We start from the raw sequence: 16,178 nt of genomic DNA, 5'->3' as shown, positions 1-16,178 counted from the left end.
GTGTAGAAGGCAGATAGTAATATAACCTAATGTTAGCAGAAAGTTCAGGTTTGGGAAGCCGTAAAGACTGGAAACAAAACTTGCATTAAAAGTAGCAGTTTATCACCCACCTGTGCCACTGAAGTTTACTTTTTTGAAGGAAGAAAATGAATATCAAAGGCCATACTTTTCCCTTTACTTGTAAGAACCTCAAATTAGGAAACTGCTTTCAAACTTTATTTTCTAGTGCTCGCTTAGACAGCACATATACTGAAATTGGAACAGTACAGAGAAGATTAGCGTGGCCCCTGCGCAAGGATGACACGCAAATTTGTGAAGCATTCCATATGTTTAAAAAAACTTTATTTTCTTAAAGGAAAGATAAATAATTGACCAGCTTTCAGTGGAGCAGACAGTTCAGGGTCAAAATCTAGGGCTTGGTAAAGACTATGGATTTAGAGAGAAGTTCTGCCCTTTTGGCAACACAGCTGTTCTTTCAGCAAGAATGTAGACATCTTGCCACGCTCTTATGGAAAATAGAATGTTTGGCCCCTTTTCTAAATTATCGCTACAGAATATGGTAAAAAGTCAGTTTGGGGCCATATGTGTGGCTATAATCAATACTTCTGGAAGATAAAATAGAAGCATGATCATAAGAAATATTTATGAACCAGGAAATACTAAGCACAAGGTGGATTCATTCCAAAGGAAAAAAATCTTTTCAACTTAAAATACTAATATTACACTTACTGTTGACCTCATTTATTTTTCTGAAATATGCAGTAGTTTCTTAGTTTTCTCAAATTTTCTTCTTAGTCTGTTTTTCAGTGGCAAAGTAGTACAATATGAAGTGGGAAATGCGTAATAAACGTGTTAGGACCTTCAGTTCATACAAAGCAAACTCTTCAAGAGAGATGAGAGAGGATTAGTGTATCACAGCAGAACCTTTTAAATGAGTATGCCAAAAATGATAAAACTGTCCAATGGACTAATTTCCCCACAGCCAGATAGTGTTTAGGAATAAGGCCACATGAGGTACGGGTAGGAGTAGTGCAAAAAAGAAAATCGAGGAAAAAGATCGTGGGTGGAACAGAATCCATTATGCATGAATTTGGATGGCATTTTTCTCTATCCAAACAGACAATTTCTACCTTTTAATTGGGATATTTAGACCATTTACATCTAATGAGATTGTTGATATATTTTGGTTTATATGTATCATCTTGCTATTTGTTTTCCATGTGTCCCATCCGGTCTTTGTTCTCTTTTAGCATTCTACTTTAAAATACAAGTAAAAAGAAAATTTTAAAGCATGGTTGAGTAGCCAAAGGCACAGATTCTGGAGTCAGACCTGCCTGGATTCAAATCTCTGCTTTCTTGTGTAGTGTTAATAAAGCTATGTAACAACTCCTTACCTCAATAACTACACATGTAAAATAGGGAAATGGTAGTTCATAGCCAAAGGGTTGTACTGAGGATTAAATAAGCTAGTAGGAGTAAAGGGCACAGCATGGTGTCTGGTTCATAGTAAGGGTACATTATTGTGTCAGATGCTGCAGTGGTATTTACTGCTATTGATATTATAAAAATGCAAATTAAGTATAAAAAATGGGTAGAGAAATAAAGTTCTTACTGTAAGGCATTAAGTTTTGGTGGTATAGTTTAGGAGGAGTAAAAATATATTGCATTTTTAATTAACTACTAAAGAGACTTGTTGGATTATAATCATCTTTCCCTCTCTTTAGAAAAGTATCCCCAGAAGTCAAACTTTTTAATATGTTTCACATCTGATTTGCTGTAAATGGTTCATATGCACTTTCCTGTCACAGTTGCTCCTTCTTTCCAATCTAGATGGTTTTCTGTTGGGTCTGCCACCACTACCATGACTTCTCCTTAAACTCTTGTAAACAGTATCCTAAGTGGTCTTCCTGCTTCCATTCTTTTCCTCCTTCAACTTCCCTCATGCATAGATACCTGAGGAGCTTTTCTAAAGCATATCCTGATCATAACATTCTCTTCCCCTATAATCATCGGTGGCTCCCCATTGTTCCAGCATCATCTCTAAACTTCTTGGCATGACATACAAGGCTGTCTCTGTTCTGGTCCTAATCTTCCTTTCTAGCTCTATTGTCTGCTGATCTCTCTCCCTTATTCTGTGCTTCAGAATATCCAAACTACTCTCTATCCTCCACGCATGCCCAGTGTGTTCTTTCTCTCCTTTGTGATTTTGTTCATGCTGCTCCCTGTGCCCCACCTGTCCTCCTTTACTGTTCATTCTGAGTCCTCTCTGGTCTTCAGAGTCCACAATGGCTTCCTCTGAGCCCTTTGACTTTCCTTTAGTACTTACTGCATTCTGCCTTGTATTACAGGGTTTTTTTGTTTGTTTGTTTGTTTGCGGTACGCGGGCCTCTCATTGTTGTGGCCTCTCCCGTTGCGGAGCACAGGCTCCGGACACGCAGGCTCAGCGGCCATGGCTCACGGGCCCAGCCGCTCCGTGGCATGTTCCCAGACCGGGGCACGAACCCGCGTCCCCTGCATCAGCAGGCGGACTCTCAACCACTGCGCCACCAAGGAAGCCCTACAGTTATTTTTATGCATCTACTAGATTTTAAACTCTCTGGGGTCCTATCTTTTCATTTCTGAATTCTCTCCTCGCAACCTAGCCTAGATTCCCAAATTGAATTCTTGAGCATCCAAAGCTGTGATGAAATATAGTGGAAGCAAGAATGAAATGAAACTCTTGAGTAAATGAGTCAGAGAAAGTTTTAAACCGTATTTTTAATAATCCTGGAACAAAATAAAAGATCTTTTAGGCACCCCCAAATAGGTAGAGCATACCGGTGGAACAAGTTAAAAAGATCCAAGTCATTTCATTTTGTTGCTGTTGTTGTTCTGAGCAGGGGGAGAGGGAAGGAAGGGTTGGGCAGGAAAAAGCATTTATAAATCAGATTCCTCCTGACCTTAGAAGGCAACAAAGATGGATTGAACAACAAAAGTTTTCCAGTTTTGTTTATGTTTTCAAGGTGATAAGCTGCAAAACTAAGAGTATATTTATTCTGCAAGAGACATTTTAGCCAGTTGTACCTTTATATTTAATTCTTTGCCTTAAATGACCCGTTATTTCAATCCATGTTTCTGTGAAAGCCTGAGAATATTATGACCTTTTCAGTTTTAAGAAAACACCAACACCCAACGATTTTGCCTTCTACCTGGCCATGAGTGCTAACTCCACTGTTTCATAAAGGGGTCTGGGGGATATGGGGTTGGGGGGAGGCAGGGAGTAAATCTAAAGTTGCTTAATCAGGCCATCTCTGCTTAGAGCAGGCAGGCGAAAGAGTGCAGATGTGGGGCTTGGACAAAGGCTGTCTTCTGCCCCTCAGAGAATCTCAGGAAGGTCCTTAACTGATCCATTTGAGATCGACTCATTCCTCACACGAGAGAGGAAAGCACAGTATATCCAGGAAGTTCATAGTACAAATCACTTTGCCACTGATCCAAGCAGAAATTATTTAATTGTACTCACAGGCATATATACAGACCTGATCTGGCTTTACTATGTAAAAATTTTCTCTTTTTTAAAATTTATTTATTTATTTTATTTATTTATTTTTGGCTGCGTTGGGTCTTCCTTGCTGCACGCGGGCTTTCTCTAGTCGCGGCGAGCGGGGGCTACTCTTCGTTGCGGTGCGTGGGCTTCTCATTGCGGTGGCTTCTCTTGTAGAGGACAGGCTTCTAGGCTTGCAGGCTTCAGTAGTAGTGATTCGCAGGCACTAGAGCGCAGGCTCAGTAGTTGTGGTGCATGGGCTTAGCTGCTCCGCGGCATGTGGGATCTTCCCGGACCAGGGCTTGAACCCTTGTTCCCTGCATTGGCAGGCAGGTTCTTAACCACTGCGCCACCAGGGAAGCCCAAAAATTTATTCTTTAACCATCTGTTCTTCTATTTATTTATTCAGCAAACATTTATTAACACTTACTAAGTGCCAGGAACTTTCCTGGGCCAGTGCCTCTCAAAACAGTTTTAAAAGACCCGTTTTGGGTTGGGTGTTTTAATTTCCAATGTGCACAGTCTGATACTTTTGTGAAATATAGTAAAAATGAATTACTAGGTAAATAATCACACATGTAGGTGTGGTGTCCATATCAAATTGATCTAAACTTTTCAAAATTTCTTGCTCTAACTTAAATTACTCTAAATTTCTTTAGTGATCTATTATTGATAGTTGGGACCAGTAGCAAGAGTCAGCCTGCAGACCACACTTCAGTAGCACTGTTCCGGGCATGTGTGATACATCAGGGAACGACACGGTCAAAAAGTCCTGTCCTCATGATGCTACATTTTAGCAGAGGGACAATAAACAATAAGCATAATCCATGAGTCAGTTGTATGGGATGTTAGAAAGGCAAAGTATTATAGGGGAGAAAATACAGCAAGAGAGATTGGGAGTGGCCAAAGTGTGGAGGACGGTTTACTTTTAATAGGGTGGTCAGGGTGGGCTGCACTGAGAAGACTTGAAGGTGGTGAGCTAACTAGCCATGTGGATATCTAAGAGAAGAGCATTACAGGCAAAGGAAACAGCCGAGGCAGATGCCCTGAGGAGAGAGCGTGCGTGGAAAATGTGAAGAGTAGAAGGGAGCCCCGGTGATTGGAGCTGAGAGCAAGGAAGAGTATCATGGGGGTGAGGAGCCAGCTGATGCAGGTCCTAACAGACACCCTGGGGATCTGATTAAAATGAAGGTTCTGATTCAGCATGTCTGGGTGGCTCCTGAGATTCCTCAGTGCTAAGGAGCTTCCAGGTGTTGCTGACATTGTCCACATTTTGAGTAGCAAGGGTATAAACTCAGTGAATTGGGAGTGACTGTGTTGAGGATAGACTACAGACACTATCAATGTATGAGATATTCTATGTAAGTTACAATTTCCCGGCAGCTGAAACTTTCTAAAACCTACAACTCCTTTTCATATTAAGTGTACTGGACAGTTCTCCTTATTCTCAGTGTCTCGGGACATGATTATTAACAACAGTTGTCACACTGGCTGTAACGCAGAGATCCTTGGAGACCATTGTGAAATGGGACCACCTACCCGTGCATTAAATGACCCTCAGCCATTATGATTTGTGCCTAATTATTTTAACTTTCTTCTCTCTCAACACGAAGCTGGTGTTTCCTGCTATTGTTAATGTGCTCTTTTTTTTTTTTTTTTTTTTTTTTTTTGCGGTACGCGGGCCTCTCACTGCTGTGGCCTCTCCCGCCATGGAGCACAGGCCCCGGACGCACAGGCTCAGCGGCCATGGCTCACAGGCCCAGCCACTCCACGGCACGTGGGATTTTCCCAGACCGGGGCACGAACCCGCATCCCCTGCACCGGCAGGTGGACTTCCAACCACTGCGCCACCAGGGAAGCCCAATGTGCTCATTTTTTGTAACATACTTTCCCTCCACCTTCTCTCTTTTTCTTCTTGGTTGTGGCCTAAAAAAAACAGGTTTTAAGCATTTTTTTCTGCATTTTATCCAAAAAAAAGGGATCTGAGTGGGGGATGTGAGGAAATCCCAATGAATGAAAGAAAGGGAACTACCACAGATGTAGTAGGTATTGACTTTGAGCACATGCTAGGTGCTTTACCTGTATTTTCTTAGTGTGACGTATACAAGTTTAGTTTAAGTTTGTGACCTGCTTGTTCAAGGACCGTCATTGCCTGCCCCTGGGTTTCCTGTGATACCTCACCTACATGAGGTAGTCCTGCCCTTGGTTACCTTCCCGTCTACAGGTAGTATAAATTATTCGTATTTTTTTTGAAGGTCAAAAAGTCATTGCATTTGCTAAGAGTAACTTTAACTACATGGCTTTTTAAAGATGGAGCCTAGTACATTTTTAGGGAGCTGGGGAGCAGGTGGTATTGTACCAGCCTCCCAAGGGGGTCACAGTGGCAGTGTGCAGTGTCAGGGTGTGGTGGAGCCCCCTGCTCCTGTCAGAGCGTCTAATTTTGGGCTTTAGTGATCTGGTTTCAGATCTTTCTTCAGATTTGCTGAGCAAATCACACACCCTGTCTTTTACCCACTTACTTCTCTAATGCTATCTACTTTGTTATTTGCCTTTACCTTCCTCACTGCTCGTCACTAAATTTTGTTGATCTTGGCAGAAGTTCAGCTATCAGAAAGCGAACTTGGGCTGTATTTTATCCTTGGAACTCTTAATCCTTAGGGTGGCCAAACATCTCAGTTTTCCCAGGACTGAAGGTTTTCCAAGATGTGGATTTTCAGAACTGTTCCAGGCAATCTGGGACAAGTTGGTCATCCTATAATAATACTGGAAGTTGAACTTGATTGGGCCGAGGACTAATTTTTTAAATTAGATCACTGTATCAGGCAAGACTGAGCCTTGGATCTGTGCTACAGAATCACCTCACACTGCTGCCTGTGTTTGGAAGGGGATACAAGCAGCTTGCCAGACCACAGCCACTGTGATCATAAAGGGCTCAGATGTCGCCCATTTGACAGGGAGAGTGTGCTCCTACAACAGAGACTCAAAGGCAACATAATCCCTGTCGGGAAAGCACATGGAAACCAGACCCTATGGAGGCAAGGCTACTGGGCCTCCCTGTCCCGCACCCAGTGCCATGGCAGGAAGCCACACACAAGGCTTAGAGGCCACTCTTGTGCCCTCACATATGGGTCATCTCTGGTGTTTCGAATCCCTGCTCTTTTTGGCTCCCATATGGCTGATCCCTCTTTTCTTCTTGCCTGGGTGCCACGGAATTCACCATAAACCCTCATCATGAAGCCTCGGTCTCAGGACTTTTCTCAGTGAGATGGTAAAGGAATTACAGGCCTAGAATTCTTACCTTTAGTGCGGGGGGTAGAAAAACACACCTCTTTTTTAAAGGATCTTTTTTAGGCCGGTGATTCTCAAACTTCAGTAAATGTCAGTATCACCCAGAGCACTTGTGAAAACACAAGTTGCTGGTCCATTCCATAGTTTCCGATTTTGTGTGGGGCATGGGAGAGGGGGGATTTGTATTTTTGTCATGTTCCCAGGTGATGCGGTACTGCTCGTTGGGGGACTGCCCTTTGAGAACCACATCCCCTATCTCTATGATACTATATTGAATCAGAAAAAGTGAACTTTATATATATGGCTTTCTATTCTTTCACTTAACAGACACTTATCAAGCACCTACTGTATGCCAAACACAGCCCCGGCAGTGAAGTAAGACACTTAAGAGACAAATGCAATTCTAATGGCTGGGTCTTTGCAGCTGTTATTTTCCAAAGCAAGTTTTGTAACATATGTGTCCACATTTATCTCAAGTGGTCTCATTAAATTCTCAGGAAGTTGTCAAGAACAAAGTTTCATTTACTTGTAACTTTGCTATAGAGGAGGAAGAGGGGAGTGTTCCAGACTTTTAAAAGTGTCTCAATTTCTAAAATTATTAGAAATTACTGCCTTTAAAAGATATTTCTATTTTATAAACTCTACTGCCTCTGCTAGCCTCCCGCAAGGCAAAAGTGCTCAAAACACTACCAGATCTGAATATTTGCTTGTACCTCTAATATGTATGTCGTTGCCATAGTGTTTGTGTCCTGGCTTTTTGCAAAAGAATTTAGGCAAGGCCAACATAAGGAATGCACGGTTTGAGGCTTGAAGGCATGAGGGCAGAGGAATGGAAGGAGAAAGAGGAGAGACTATAGTTCTCCTGATCCCAAATTTAATTTCTAACCTATAGCCCCATTTATATTAATCACACACCTTCCCTATTCTGTTTAAAAGACTTTCCTCATTTTACTAGATCTTGTCCGTGTCTTGCTTAATTTTGTAATTTTGGAGAATGCAGAGTGCTTGGGTCGTCAATTGCAGTCATGGCCGTTTACGCCAGCTGAGGCTTCTGTGCAAAATTGTGGCTTTCTACAGGAACTGTATACGGTACCTACCAAGAGGCAAAGATTCCTTTTGGCAAAGCATTTTCCCTGAAATTTGGGGGTGTGGAGGATAAGGAAGAAGGGATGCAGTCCACACAGGTCAGCACTGCATCCACCCCTCAGCCAGCTGAGTCAGTGAGATTTGGACTCCACTGGAGGAGTTGAGGCTGGAGGGGAAAGTGGCTGCCACTGTGAGGGCTGGTAGGTAGAAGCCATGAGGTCATTTGTCAGCCACAATTCTTAAGGTCACATACCTCAGGGACAGCCTTGTGACAGCCTTTTCTCATTCTTGCAGCTCGTTAAAGCCTGTTACAAAGTTGGATAGTTTGGGGACATTATTTCTGCTTAGATTGTTACTGCAAACATTTCTGAGGAGGGTTCAGCAGAAACTTATACGGTGCTTTCCTGAGTGCATTAGGTCAGGATGCCCTCTTTGCTGATGCCAAGTTAGGTTCTGGCGTTGACCCAGGATGTCAGGAGTGTAGCTGCCAAACAACGCAGGGCAGGGGTGGGGACATGTGTGAGTCAAGTTAGGGTGCTTGGCTTTCAGAATTGGACGTTGATGGCATGGCTGTAAAATGTGCTGAGAGGAATTTTATTTTTACATTCTTTTCTTACTCGATGTATTTGAAACAGCACAAATTCACTGTTAACCTTGGCTGCCTCATTTCTTTCATTTTAAAGGATTCTTTTCAACTTTAAAATGAAACATAGTTGTGTAGTAGGCATGGAGTGATTTTTCTTTTTTACTTTTATTTGTTTTCCAAGATTGGGAGTAATAAATTTTTTGAGTTTTTTTTTTAATTAATACTGTTCTTTAATAGTTTTGGGTTTTTAGAAAAACTGAGCGCAAAGTATTGAGTTCCCATACACTCCCTTACCTCTCCCTCTCCCCCCAGTTTCCCCTGTTATTAATATCTTGCATTAGTGTGGCTTGTTTGTTCACAATGATGAGCCAATATTGATCTATTATTATTAACAAGGTCCATAATTCACATTAAGGTTCACTCTTTGTGTCGTACAGTCTGTGAGTTTTGACAAATATGTAATGACATGTATCCATCATTGCAGTGTCAAACAGAATAGTTTTATTTGCCTAACAATCCCCCGTGCTCCACCTATTCATCCCTTCCTCTTTTTCCTTAGGCTCCTGGCAACCACTGATTCTTTTTTTTTTTTTTTTACTGTCTTCATAGTTTTGCCATTTCCAGAATGTCATAAAGTTGGAATCACACATATTATACATCAGTATATAGCCTTTTCAGATTGACTTCTTTCCATTAGCAATATGCATTTAAGATTCCTCCATGTCTTTACATGGTTTGATAGTTTATTTCTTTTTATTGCTGAAAATAATCTATTACATGGATGTACCACAATTTGTTCACCAATTCACCTACTGAAGGACATCTTGGTTGCTTCCAAGTTTTGGCAATTATGAATAAAGCTGTTATAAACTTCTTTGTGTGGACATAGGTTTTCAGCTCCTTTGGGTAAATACCAAAACATGTGATTGCTAGAGAATATGATAAGAGTACCTGTTTAGTTTTATAAGAAACTGCCCAACTGTCTTCCAAAATGACTACACCATTTTGCATTCCCACCAGCAATGAACGAGAGTTCCTGTTGTTCCTCATCCTCGCCAGCATTTGGTGTCGTCAGTGTTCTGGCTTTTTGCCATTTTAATAGGTGTGCAGTGGTACCTCATTGTGGTTTTAATTTGTATTTCCCTGATGTGGAGCATCTTTTCATATGCTTATTTGCTATCTGTATAACTTCTTTGGTGAAGTGTCTGTTCACATCTTTTGCCTGTTTTTAAATTGTGTTGTTCGTTTTCTTATTTGGAGGGTTTAAGGGTTCTTTGCATATTTCGGATACCGATCCTGTGTGAGATATGTGTTTTGCAAATATTTCTCCCAGTCTGGGGCTTGTCTTTTCATTCTCTTAACAGTGTGTTTTGTGGAGCAGTAATGAATTTTTTATGTATATAATCAGGGAGAAAAGTGTTTTTAAATAAACCTGGCTCTCATCTTAGTATAGTAGCCACTCCCTTTCCCAGAAAAGGAAACAGCCTGAGAGGAACAAGGTGATTGGTTGTTCAGTAATTGAATATGTGAGGACCGTGACATGAGTGTGTTCCCTAAATGAAACGTAATCAAGTCTAAGTGTTATAGGGAGGCAAGAGAGACATAGTCCAAAATTAAATGAGGGGGAAAACACTGTGGTTATACAACTGTTTGTAGAACCATGATAAGATTTTTCTCTGTTTTCATTTTTATTTGACTCTCTTTTAAGTAACTAGAACTCCTAGAATGACCAGGACAATTCTGGGGTTGTCTGCTTCCAGTAAAAACTGTACTTAGCAAGAGAGAAATTGTCGGTTTAAGTTCAAAGAGGGCTGGGAGAGAGTGAAATGTACCTTTATTGCCCATTCATTCAGGTACTCAATCAGCTGATGTTTACTGAGCAGTTATTAAGTGGTGGGTGCTATATTGGGTGCTGGTGGTATATAATGCAGCAAGATCCAGGCTTGCCCTGTGGGTTTACATTCCTAGGGAGAAATGGATAAGTAAACCTAAAATCAAATCTCCTTTGGCCAGGGTGTTAGTAAGATCGAGCCTTGGTGACCCCTGGAGTTGTTCTACGACAGGGATACCTTCGTGGTCTCATGGGAGCAGAGAAGGGTCAGTGGGCTGACACCAAAGCTGAGAACTGAAGGGGAATCAAGAACCAGCCAGGCAAAGAGTGAAAGATGTTTCTGGCCCTCTGCCTGTTCCCTCTTCACACCAGGAAAAGCTCACACATGAGAGATATCAGATTGTGGTTGTTTTGTTTTTAACCTAGTTTTAAATTCTGAAATGTAACATGCTGACAGAAAAAAAAGGTTTAAAAAAGAGATGGACAGCATAATGAGTTATTATAAAGTCCCTGCACAATTACAGCTGAGATCAGAAGAGAGAACTTGCAGCACCTCAGAAGCCTTCTGCTACCCTTTCCTGATGATGACTTTCCTCCTCCTCCCTAGAGGTCACCCCCTAAGTATGCATCCTAAATATCATAGTTTCATTTTGCCTGCTTTTCAGCTTTGTATAACTGGAATCACACAGTATATATTCTTTGGTTTCTAGCTTTTTCTTCTTCTTTTTTTCTTAACATAATATTTTAAGATTAACGTGTTTGTTTTCAATGCTGTACAGTATCCCATTTTATGAATCCATTCTTGTGTCGCTGGGCATCTGGTTGAGATCCTTTTGCTCAACCGTCTCATTTTACAGATGAGAAAACTGAGTCCCAGTTGGTCAACCCAGAGCCAGAACCCAGCCCAAAGCTGTGTTCTAGGGAGAAATCAAGGAAGTGATGCCTCTGGACCAGCTCTCAGGGCCCAGATCATTCTTTTTTTTTTTTTGTGGTACGCCGGCCTCTCACTGTTGTGGCCTCTCCCGTTGCAGAGCACAGGCTCCGGACGCGCAGGCTCAGCGGCCATGGCTCACGGGCACAGCCGCTCCACGGCACGTGGGATCCTCCCGGACCAGGGCACGAACCCGTGTCCCCTGCAGCGGCAGGCGGACTCTCAACCACTGCGCCACCAGGGAAGCCCCCAGATCATTCTTGATGGTACTTTGGATGGCCATTTTAGCCTCTTAAATGTATTTTCCTCTTTGCTCTTCAGAGGAACAGAGAAAAATAGAAACCTCAAGGGGCTGAACACTTAGCTGTATGTTCAGTTGTAGACTCTGAAGTCTGCTACGTTACACTCAAGTTATTTGACTGTTTGTTCCTGGCCAGAGTTTAGGACGTCATGGGCTCTATCCTGATTAGGCTCAAAGGCAGGAAGGCAAAATAAGGGACATAAAGCCATGCCTGGGGGATTATTGGCATTAGGTGTAAGTGTTTTGTTTAGCTCAGACTGCTGCTGGATTTAGATTAAAATTACTTGTGATTTAAAAAAGGGAACAGATACATTTTTTATAAAACTGTGAATATGAAGTTGGGATAATGACAGGAGGGAGAAGTTCAAGATAAACAATTGATATTAAATGAGTCCACAGATTTTCTCCCAACTCAGAACAATCCACAGCGATCTCCTGATCACCTGCAAGTCACTGTACTCTATCCTAAACCAAAGCCTTCCTGAGCTCTGCCCACCACCCCAAACCTGTCCACTCCCACATTTTGCCCATATTTCCACTGCTTTGCTAGTATTTAAGCCTTTTATTACACTGAACTTTCCTGCTCTGTGATCTGTGTTCCTAGGATGTGTGTGTGTGTGTGTGCGTGCGTGCGTGCGTGCGCACGCGCGTGTGTGTGTTGAAGACACTCTGGCAGCTTTGAGGGAACTCTGGGTCAGAACTTTGTCCTTCAAAAATAAGACGCCAGATTATGGGCTTAATGCATGAGAATAGATCCTGGCATATGTAAAGCACCTAATAAATGTTTAGCTGCTGCCGCTGCCATTTCTCCCTCCTGAAATGAGAATCACTTCTGAAAGCACTTAATTTTCAAGTTAACAACTCCTTCCTTCCTTCTATTCAAATTGTCAAGTCTTATGGAGTGTGCTAAGATTTCTAGAAACTGCATTTGTTTTTTTCTCGATGCCACCACGAGTCCTAAGAGTTTATCACCTTGGAACTTTACCACATTTAAAAAGCGTGGGACTAATTTGTTGGTATTTTCTGTGGCAATTTGTGTAATGGGAAGGAGTCATGTTTCAGTAATCCACCTAAATGGTATAAGGACTATTTAGAGCTCCCACCGACTCAGAGCCCCATTTCCTTTCTCTGCTGTGCAGAGGGTCTGTTAAGCCTGCTTGGCGGTCGGTAGTTAGAACAGCCAGTCTACCCAGACATTAGGCTGGGTTTGTCTGACCTAATATACACAAAGATCAGTGGTCCCAAAGGAGCACTTCCTTTTTAAAGGAAGAAATTAATGATATCCCTTTTCATTACACTGGTGCCGGGAATTTTCTCTAAGCAGCCTCTTTTAAAGAACAAATTCAAACAGGCCCCAGAAACAAATGCAAGAGATCTACAAAGCTCTTAAGGGATGAGTTTACACACTATCCTAATTTCAAAGGAGAAGTTTTGATGCCAGCACACAATGGCTGGGCTCTCCCAGTGGGCACACACCAACTTTAAATGCCAAACTCTGCATTTGTGCAGAAATCAGATAAGTGCAAAGAGCTCTTAAGCTTGTTTCAGCTCTTAACTGAGATGTCCTCCAATAGGACAGTTTGCATGCTAACTCATTACCCAGGGTCTGAATGTTTGGGGTATGGGTGGGGGACAGAGCATTCAAGGATCCACTCCAAATCTCCAAGGGTCAAATTACAAAGTGTCCGTTCTGTTTGCCCTTCACTGCTATATTTATCCACACCCAGAGCAGTTCAGCTCACAGCCTCACACTTGCACTCTGCCCTCTGATCTTCAACTTGGGTTGCCGTCTGGGGTCCAGGTTCTTCTCATGTGTTGTGGGCTGCCATTCTTTGTTCTAGACTGCATCCTCTTACTCAGCTTATTAATGGAGCCTCCACTTCTACGGAACACTGTGGGAAAGCACTGGAAAAAAGTACATCACATTATCTCTCCCCATAAAGGGGGAGTTAAATAGATGCTCCCTCCAACCCACCACGCTGAGCAAATTATTTGATGAACAACCTGTAAATAATTGCTGAATGATTAGAGGATTGAACACACACTGCATAAAAGTTTTGCTTACATTATCTGTAACCACTGAATTATAAATATTGACCTTAGAGTGATTATCTTCTCTCTAGCACTCCTGACAAATGGTCATGCAGGCTGATTTCATGCATTCTTTTGCAGACTTTTTTATATCCTGAGCCCCTTTGAGAAGCTGATGTAATCCACGCCCCCTAAACCCAGAAAAATGGACAAATGCACAACTGCACCATTTTGCGCATAATGTCAAGGACTTCCTGAACATCTTCATGGTTCCATAAGGGTCTACATCACACATTAAGAATCTCTATACCAGTGAGAGTAGCTGACTAATTTTGAAGACATCAATTTTATGGTTAGAAAGCTTGATAGAAGTGCTTTTCTTCTTGCTTCTCAGTAACAGAACAATAAAAAAAAAATGGGTACTTCCTTTTCCACGTGGTAGTTCTTCAAATATTTGTAGATTGTCATAGGTTTCTCAGTGAGACTTCTCTTTGGGGCCTTTGACAGTATAATTCATCAAATAACCCTTAAAAGCTATGGCCACATTAGGAAATTTTTGTGCCAGGATCTAAGGCCTTGGGTCCAGAAGACATGCATGCAATCCAAAAAAGATAGGGGTGTAGTTCTCAAGAATGCCAAGGTAGGTTGCTATAGTATTTTCCTTCTTCATTAAAATAAAACAGAACAAAACAACTGATCCCTTTAAAAAAATTTTTTTTTAAACCTCAGAATTCTCTAAAAGACTAAAACATTGAGCTCTGTTTATTTCTCCATCACCTTAACTCTTTTTTTTTCTTTTTTTTTTTTTAAGATGTTGGGGGTAGGAGTTCAGTAATTTATTTATTTATTTTTGCTGTGTTAGGTCTTCGTTTCTGTGCGAGGGCTTTCTCTAGTTGTGGCAAGTGGGGGCCACTCTTCATCGCGGTGCACGGGCCTCTCACTATCGCGGCCTCTCTTGTTGCGGAGCACAGGCTCCAGACGCGCAGGCTCAGTAGTTGTGGCTCACGGGCCTAGTTGCTCCGCGGCATGTGGGATCCTCCCAGACCAGGGCTCAAACCCGTGTCCCCTGCATTAGCAGGCAGATTCTCAACCACTGCGCCACCAGGGAAGCCCACCTTAACTCTTTTTTTAATTAAAAAATATTACTTAGGGGACTTCCCTAGCGGTCCAGTGGTTAAGACTTTGCCTTCCAATGCAGGGGGTGCAGGTTTGATCCCTAGTCAGGGAGGTAGGACCCCACATGCCTCATGGCCAAAAAAACAAAACATGAAACAGAAGCAATATTGTAACAAATTCAATAAAGACTTTAAAAATGGTCCATATCAAAAAAAAAATCTTTAAAAAAATATATTACTTAGCTATTGCTCAATTTTCCATACTTAATAGAGAGAGAAGGAGAATTCTTAGTAGAATTCTAGACTGAAAGATGGAACATAAAGATTGAGATAAAATCATTTTACTTTGAATTCCCTGCAAAGTGGGGCTAATGTTTTCTGAGCCACTTGTAAATGCTCAAATACTTTATGCACAGCATACATGAGTATTTTTGCTCTCCTTGAAAGCAGTTACTTCCTGGTTCTCATTAATATCAATCTGAACTTAGATGTCACCCTATTTTGACTTCATAGGCCACTAATTTTATAAAAGTATTAACGGTCCCAGAAATCTCATATGTTGTATTTTAGAGTTTTAAAATCGTGCTTGGTTTTTTTCTTTCATTGAAGGCTGAATTATAACTAGATAGAATTTAGGAAGAATCAAGATACAGATAAAACAATAACAAAGCCTCATAAAACCCCCAAATAACCAAAACAAACTTGACTGAATGTCTAGAGATGAGGTATTTGACTTGGTTTTAGGCAGTCAGTTAGCCATCACTAAAAATTGAGTAGGTTGGACCAAGTCATGCCTGAATTCCCTAAACTTACAAGATTCTATGTAAGTAAGTTCAAGAAATATATCAGACAGAATCCCAGGAGGAAATAGATTGCACACTCAAATTAGGATAGATTGGGGATTGCTTAATAAAGGGATTATTTTAAAAGGTTATGGGCAGGATATAAGGAAACTATAAAGGATAGTAAGGATAGTATGGTACCCTGGGGGCTAATGAGAGTGGAGCTGTTAGCACATACACCTAAAAGACAAGGAAAGGTCATGGCATCTGGAACCCAGAAGGAAAGATCCATGTGAGTAGAAGGGTCTTGAGAAGAGAGATGACCTTCAGTCAAGAACACAGTCAACACAAGACAACCACACAGGAAGGAAGCTGTGAAATAAGAGAGAGTGTTTTATCTCTCTTTCCTCACTTTCTTCCTTCCTTCTGATGTCCTGCTAGGGCTCTTCATTGGCCAAGCCACTGGGAAGCCAGAGTCCTCCATATAGGTCAGCTTTTGGGTCAGAGAACATGGTAGAAATAGGTGGAGAATGGATCTACTGGGAAGAAATGCTACACCATTTAAAAGGATCCAATATAACTTCAGTTCCTAATAAAAAATTCACATTCTCTTTCACAGAGATGAAAAATACTTCTTTGGAATATATTTTTTAAAATAGTGCCTTAGTAAGGGATTGTTCTCTGCTTAAATTAGAGACACTGGA

General features: G+C 41.6%; 1 protein-coding gene and 1 non-coding gene across 2 annotated transcripts in view; both read left to right on the top strand.

Moving 5' to 3' along the window:
* MYO3B (myosin IIIB) overlaps positions 1-16,178 on the top strand; it is a 474,746-nt gene that overhangs the window by 393,765 nt on the left and 64,803 nt on the right. The gene's annotated exons all lie outside the window — the stretch shown is intronic.
* LOC114897367 lies at positions 226-332 on the top strand. Its single transcript, XR_003794091.1, has one exon. It is a non-coding gene; the product is annotated as a U6 spliceosomal RNA (small nuclear RNA).

Source organism: Monodon monoceros, unplaced genomic scaffold, assembly GCF_005190385.1.
Source record: "Monodon monoceros isolate NGI ecotype Baffin Bay Population unplaced genomic scaffold, NGI_Narwhal_1 Super_Scaffold_16, whole genome shotgun sequence".
In the NCBI taxonomy this organism is placed as follows: domain Eukaryota; kingdom Metazoa; phylum Chordata; class Mammalia; order Artiodactyla; family Monodontidae; genus Monodon; species Monodon monoceros.
Note: the sequence above shows the minus strand (reverse complement) of the source record. Positions and strands in the feature narration are given on the sequence as shown.